Source organism: Elephantulus edwardii, unplaced genomic scaffold (genome assembly GCF_000299155.1).
Source record: "Elephantulus edwardii isolate Elephantulus edwardi_28Jun2011 unplaced genomic scaffold, EleEdw1.0 scaffold00527, whole genome shotgun sequence".
Classification (NCBI taxonomy): domain Eukaryota; kingdom Metazoa; phylum Chordata; class Mammalia; order Macroscelidea; family Macroscelididae; genus Elephantulus; species Elephantulus edwardii.
The window spans coordinates 273,556-281,039 of NW_006400277.1; the positions used below are offsets into that span (position 1 = coordinate 273,556).

At 39.4% G+C, this 7,484-nt stretch overlaps 1 pseudogene; it reads right to left on the reverse strand.

The window, feature by feature from the left end:
- Nucleotides 1–5,764: 5,764 nt before the first annotated feature.
- LOC102856738 lies at nt 5,765–6,387 on the reverse strand (annotated as a pseudogene).
- Nucleotides 6,388–7,484: the final 1,097 nt, after the last annotated feature.

Genomic DNA, 7,484 nt, shown 5'->3' on the forward strand with positions numbered 1-7,484 from the left:
ATAGGTTTCGCATTAGCACAATTAAATGTTCTGGGATTCCCATTCTTCTCAGAGTCAGCCACAGTCTGTTATGATCCACACAGTCAAAAGCCTTTGCATAATCAATGAAACACAGATATACAGAGCGCGCCCCTGGGCAGAAGGGGAGCCTGGAAGCTGCGGACCCGCTGGAAGTCAGCTCAGACAATAGCGAAGAGGCATATTGCAGGTACAGAGGAAAAGCCGTCGGGAGGTGGTGCTGGGGGGACACGGAGAGCGTGCCCCTGGGCAGAAGGGGAGCCTGGAAGCTGCTGACCCCACGGAATTCACCGGAAATATTGTATAAAACCATTATTTTCGAATGAGTATAAGGATCCAAGAATGGTGGGAGAGGGTGAATGCAAAGGGATGAGGATGTGTAGGGGGTGAAATGATTAATTATGAGATTGTACAATTTGATGAGTAGGGGAGGTGAGGGAAATTGAAAGACTTTGTTCTTGAAAACAATGTATTCTAATTTTGTAAATAAACTAGTAGAAAATTAAAATAAAAGTAGACTTAAAAACTGTTCTTTGAAACAAACAAAAAGGAAAATACAGCATACCAAAATCTCTGGGATACAGCTAAGGCAATTCTTAGGGGGCAGTATATAGCAATAGGCACACTCATAAATGGGAAGAAGAAAAAGAAATGCTATAACTCAACACCTTAGTCAAGTAGAAAAATAACAATCATCTAATCCTACAACCTCTAGAAGAAATCATATATTATAGAAATTAAATTCAGGACAAGATCTGAAATCAATGAGAAAACAGAAAAACAATTGAAACCATCAATAAGATCAGGAGCTGGTTTTTCGAAAGAGTCGATAAAATTGACAAACCACTGGCAAACTTAACAAAAGGAGAAAATGAGAAAACACGGATAACTTGATTAAGAAATGATAGAGGTGCCATCACAACAGAACCAGATGAAATTAAAAATTGATAATATCAGAATACCATGAAAAGCTATATTTAGATACATTTGAAAACCTAGAGAAAATGGACAAATTCCTTGAAACTCATGCCATACTCAAACTGACAAGGATAGATATAGAACACTTGAACCAAGAAGAAATTGAACAGATTATAAAAAAAAACTTCTCCATATGAAAAGTCCTGGACCAGATGGCTTCAGAGATTAATTCCACCAAACTTTTAGAGAGGATCTATCACCAATTGTACTTAAATTAGTTAAAAAAAATGAAAATAAGGAATACTCCCATAATCATTCTATGAAACACACATAACCCAAATACCAAAACCAGGCAAAGATATTACCGAGAAAGAAAACTGCAGATCAAGTTCTATACAACTTGATGGCACTTTAAAACAACACAGAGCTCTGTTGGCCTAGTGGACAGAAAGTGATGCTCCCAAGCCAATGGCAGGTGATTTTAATCTGTGGCCATCAGGCTTGATTTTAATTGGTTTTGGTCAAACATTCTTCTAAGTGGTATAGAACTGGCCTGTCCATTTACTGTACAGGGGTAACTCATGGTTGCTGTAATACTGTGACACTGATGTGTCAAATGCAATATTGGTTATCCATGGTGGACAGTGTTTGGTGGAGATGCCCGATTAAACAAGATTGGAAGCAGGAATAGCATCCACTTTTGAAGTAGCTTGCCTCCAGAAACCCTATGAACTTGGAGAAACGATGAAAGTTAATCAAGTGTTCAGGTCTTTCATTCATTAGGGTCACTATGAGTCATATATGATCTGACAATACTTAACACAACAACTTAGCTACCACTTCACTAACAATAATAAAGAGTACACAGAATCACTGTATCAGTAGAATTGATTGACACAGAAACATATCACCAAGTAGCATATAATTAGGAATGAATGTTGATGAAGGAAGAAGTTCAGGTGGCACTGAAGGCACTGGGAGAAAATAAGGCCCCTGGAATGGATGAAATACCGATTGGCATGTTTCAACAAGTAGATGCTGCCCTAGATGTGTTCACTAGTCTTTGATTTGAGCCAGGATCCATGTGATATCAGCAATGATATTCCTGTTGTCATGGCCTTTTCTAAATCCAGCTTGAACTACTGGCAGTTCTCTGTCTTTGTACTGTTCTGGCCATTTTGTAGATAATCTTCAGCAGTATTTTGCTTGTATATGATTTTTTTTTATAATTTCCACATTCTGTTTGATCACCTTTTTTAAGAATGAGTAAAATGTGGATCTCTTCTGGTCCGTTGGCCAGGCAGTTGTCCTCCAAATTTCCTGGCATAGACTTGTGAACACATCCAGGGCTGCATCTGTCCTTTGAACATGTCAATTTATATCCCATCGATTCCTGTGGCTTTATTTTTTTGCTCATGCCCTCAGTGCAGCTTGAACTTATTCCTTTATTATCATTGGCTCTTGATCATATGGTACTTCCTAAGATATTTCAGAGTCAGCCAATTCTTTTTATTTATTTATGAAAAAAATTATTACACAACAAGTTGTTTTTAACAATGCTCAGGGTTTTTTTTTAAAAAAAAAAACAACAACAACCCCAGAATACTTGTGTATTCATGTAAAACAGTTTGATGCAGGATGTTACAGATGGGTTTTGGGGTATTTTTTTCTTTTCCTCAAGAAGAGGTCTTGGTACTAGGGATATTACAGTTAATGTCAAATGGATTTTGGCTGAAAGATGAAAGTGCTAGAGGAATGTCTATCTGTGTTTCATTAACTATACAAAGGCACTTGACTGTGTAGATCACAAAAAACTGTGACTGACTCTGAGAAGAATGGGAATACCAGAGCACTAGACTGTGCTTATGCAAAACTTATACTTGGACCAGGAGGCAGTCATCAGAATAGAGCAAGGAAACACTGCATAGTTCAAAATTGGGATGGGTGTGTGCCAAGGATGTGTCCTATCTCCATATCTTTTCAATTATATGTAGAACAAATTATCTGAGAGGCAGGGCTTTATGAGGAGAAATGTGATTAGAGGTAGAATCATCAACAATCTGTGCTATGCAGATAATACAACCCTGTATGCTGAAACTGAGGAGGACCTGAAGTGCTTGCTGTGGAGGGTCAAGGACTGCAGCCTTCAATATAGATTGAAGCTCATCATCAAGAAAACAAAGATTCTCACCACTGGGACGGTTGGCAGCATCATGATAGATGGTGAAGAGACTGAAATTGTTAGCAGCTTCTGTTTGCTTGGCTCTGCAATCAACATTCTTATTACCAGCAGCCAGGAAATGAAAAGATAAATTGCACTGGGAAAGTCTGCTGTCAGAGATCTCTCTGAAGTACTGAAGAGCAGCAATGTCAGTCTGGAGACTAAAGTGTGCCTGATACAGGCCATGGTCTTTGCAATTAATTGCTATGCATCAGAAAGCCAGAAAATGACTACGAATGATAGGAGAGTTGATGCCTTTGAGCTGTGGTGCTGGAGAAGAGTATTGACTATACCATGGACTGCTAGGAAAACAAACAGGTTCGTCCTGGAGAGGGTGGGGCCAGGTTGTTCCTTGGAGGCAAGGATTTTGAATCTTTGTCTGACATATTTTGGACATGTTGCAAGGCAGGATCAGTCCTTGGAGAGGGACATTATTCTTATGAGGCTGGAGGATCAGCACAGGAGAGGAAGACCCTTGATAGGAAGGATTGATTCAGTGACTGGGTATTGGTGGTAGATGTATTAGAGACAATAAGATTGGCACAGAATAGAGCAGGGTTTAGGGTTGTTGTACATAGGGTCGCTATGAGTCGCAGTTGACTTGACAGCACGTAACAATGACAAAAAACATTCTAAGGCTCTCGTACTCCTCCTTGCTGAAATAAGGGTATTATAAAAGACATACAGACAAGTTTTAGAAAACAAATGAATTGAGCAAAATTTTGAGAGTACCTTTCTGGAGACTAAGGTGCGTCTGATACAGGCCATGGTCTTTGCAATCACTTGTTATGCATCAGAGAGTTGGACAATGACCAAGGAGGATAGAAGGAGAATTGATGCCTTTGAGCTGTGGTGCTGGAGAAGAGTATTGAGAATACCATGGACTGCTAGGTAAACAAACAGATTTGTCCTGGAAAGGGTTAAAACGGGTGGCTCCTTGGAGGCAAGGATTCTGAGGCTCCGTCTAACATACTTTGGACATGTTGTGAGGAGAGACCGGTCCTTAGAGAGGGACATCATGCTTGGGAGGGTGGAGGGACAGCGCAGGAGAGGAAGGCCCTTTATGAGGTGGATTGATTCAGTGACTGAGATAATTGGGATGGGAGTATCAGAGACAGTGCGATTGGCACAGGACAGAGTGGAGTTTAGGGCTGTTGTACATAGGGTCGCTATGAGTCGCAAGCGACTCGACGGCACATAACAACAACAACAACAAACCACCAGCTTAAAATCAGGACAAAGTATTGGAATTGGATGCTGCACCTTTTGGAGGAAGTTATCACTTATGCTTTCTTTTCTTTATTTCTTTTTTTAATCTGAAAGCATACTCACAGCAACACTGACATGGAAAAACAAAACACTGTTTGTGACAATCTAATAATTTTAGTTTGTTTGCTTAACTAAACAGGTTTTTATCAATGACAACGTACTTAATATAACAATGTACTTAAATAACAGCTTTAGGATCAGTCAAGTCAAAGAGTGGAAAGAAAAACACATTAAACTGGAAATTAATCTTTGGGAGTTTTGAAACCTTTCTGGATAAACTGTGTAGTTTTTGTACTTTGAAAAAAATCCAACCACTTTTCTTGGTCAGTAAAAACAGAACAAAACACTGATTAATGTAGAAAATGAATAAACCCACTGATAAGACACTAAAAAAAACCCCAAAACCCCCAAAACAGTGCACCAAAATAATTTGAGTCTCAGTTATTTTGTTGAGGTAATATATATTGTATGTTTTGAGTACCAGTTAAACAGTTTTTTGCATATGATCTTTTTGTCAAATAATTCTGTTACACTGAATTCACCACATAGAACAATAAATGCTTGCCCCTTGCGCATTTCACAGGTTCAACTGCTACAGATTGTCACTGGGAATAATGCATTGGTCAATCAGAACTATGTCAAGTAAACTATGGAAGGAGCATATTCACAACACAAACTGTGCAAACAATTTATTTTTAAGTCTAATTCTTAAACAGAACTTGGAAGCCACTACCCAGCTCTATGAAAGTGGTGGAACTTGGCTGCTGGACGTTCTGTAGATGTGGTTGCTCAGTCCATTTTTGTGGCCAGGCCAGGCCCTGGAGCCACTCCATCCCCTCCCAACAAAGCAGCCGTGCAGTGATGTGATTTGGGTAGCTCAATACCGGATATCTAAGGAGAGTACTGTGGAGTCTGCTGCATGGCTGTGATATGCTTGGTCCCAGGTTGGGTTAGGCAGCATGTGGATTGAAACACCAATAGTCTCAGTCCACCTGAGGTTGTTGTTGTTATTGTTGTTGTTGTTAAGTGCCGTGGAGTCGCAGGCGACTCATAGTGACCCTATAAAGGAGAGTCCTCAACGCTTGGGTGCCTTTCATCCTCTCTCCAGGTTCATAGGGTTTCCGGAGGCAAGCTACTATGGAAGTGGATGCCACTCCTCCTTCCAAGCTTGTTTTAATTGGGAAGCTCCAGAGGTGGTGGTAGAGGTAAAAGTTTTCACTTTTTTTCAGGGGTTCCTTGCACAGTGACTGCTGTATTAATTCCCTGGGTGGCTGGCTGGTTCCATTTGTGGGATTCCTGCTGTTGCTGCCACTGGTTCTTTTTGTCTCCTTTGCCATTTCATTCTTCTGTTAAAAATCTTCGTTTTGTAAGGAATCTGACAACCGGCAAAAATGTCTGATATAGAAAGGGGTCTTCTAAGAAACAGAGATCCTGCATAAGCTGTTCTGAAGTAATTCGCTTGATTGAGTCCATGGTAAGTGATTTCTCAAGCAAGTGGAATGCTTTACTCTTTTAACCAGATTTTTCCCATATACTTGATAAAGCTGCAATTGATATAAATATTTTTTCTGAAATCTTTTATTATTGTTTATTAATATTTTATTAATGTTGAATGTTTTGACATCTTTTTTCCTATCTTCATCGTCTTTATGTGCAGGAAATCCCATGACATTGAACATTCTGTCCAGATGGATATGGTGATAAGGATTACTAGTTTTGATATCCTCTTGTTGACAATGAAATACTGACTCTGATGTTAGCGGTTCTGCAAATATACAGCATATAACCCAAATAGCAATAGTTTTGGCATAATGTCTTGCTCCAAGAAGCAGTTCACCAGAATGTTACCAATACTGGATCCAAATCTGCTAAAGGCTTCAAAGAAGAAAAAAAAATAATTGGTCAAAGCCCATAACAGCAATTTTTACTCTTCCTCGCTCAGGACCTTCACCCATAATTAAAATGTTGTTGTTGTTGTTGTTGTTGATTGCCTTTGAGTCAAGCATGATTCATAGCAATTCTATGTACAAAAAGCCCAAAGGCTTTCTATAACTATTGACATTTATCAAACTTCATAGAGTTTCCAGAGATGTGTTGTTTAGGAAGTGGATGTAATTCCTGCTTCAGGTTTCAAATCCCTGTGCAACACTACCAGTTTACATGCAGGTTGTTAATACCATCCAGGAATACCATTCCATTGTGGCTGGGCCTTTGGGCTATTTCCCTGTGCTTGTGATGATGAATAACGCTGCTACGAACACTGATGTACAAGTCTCTCTTAGTGCCTCAGTTCTTATTTTCTCAGGGTATATTCTAAGCAGTGAAATAGGTGGGTCACATGGAATTTCTGTGTTCAACATTTTTAGGAAATACCAAACTGCCCTCCAGAGTGATTGTATCATTTTACAATTCCACCAACAATGTGTTCCAATATCGTCATATTATCTCCAATATTTATTACTTGTTGTCTTGTTGAACTTTGCCATTGCTGCTGGGGTTGGATGGAATCTCATCGTGATGCATTTCTTCATGTGTCTGATCGCCATCTGAATGTCTTTCCCTATGAAAAATCTTTCCATGGTTCTTGCCCATTTTGTAATTGGATTATCAGTCTTTTTCTTCTGGAGTCCCAAGAGTAGTCTATAAACTTTCATTATGAGACTGTTGTCTGAGATGATATTACCAAATGTTTGTTCCCAGTCAGTAGGTTTTCTTTTCATCCTGTTAGAAATGTTATGAGCACAGAGATTTAATCTTTAGAAAGTCCCACTTATCAGTTTTCTACTCTTCAGATTGAGCATTTCTGTTTGTATTTGGCAGTCTCTTCACACCATAGACTAGGCTTTCTAAGCTTAATCTCAGTTTGTCTCTTATGCACTTTATGGTTTGGGGTTTTACTCCCAGGTCCCTGATCCACCTTGAGTTGATATTTGTATATGGTGTGAGATGTGGACTCTGTTTTGGCTTTCTGCAGGTAGCAGTCCAGTTTTGCTAGCACTATTTGTTGAAGAGGTTGTCATGTCCCCATCTGATAGGTTTTATTTCCTTGTCGAATATC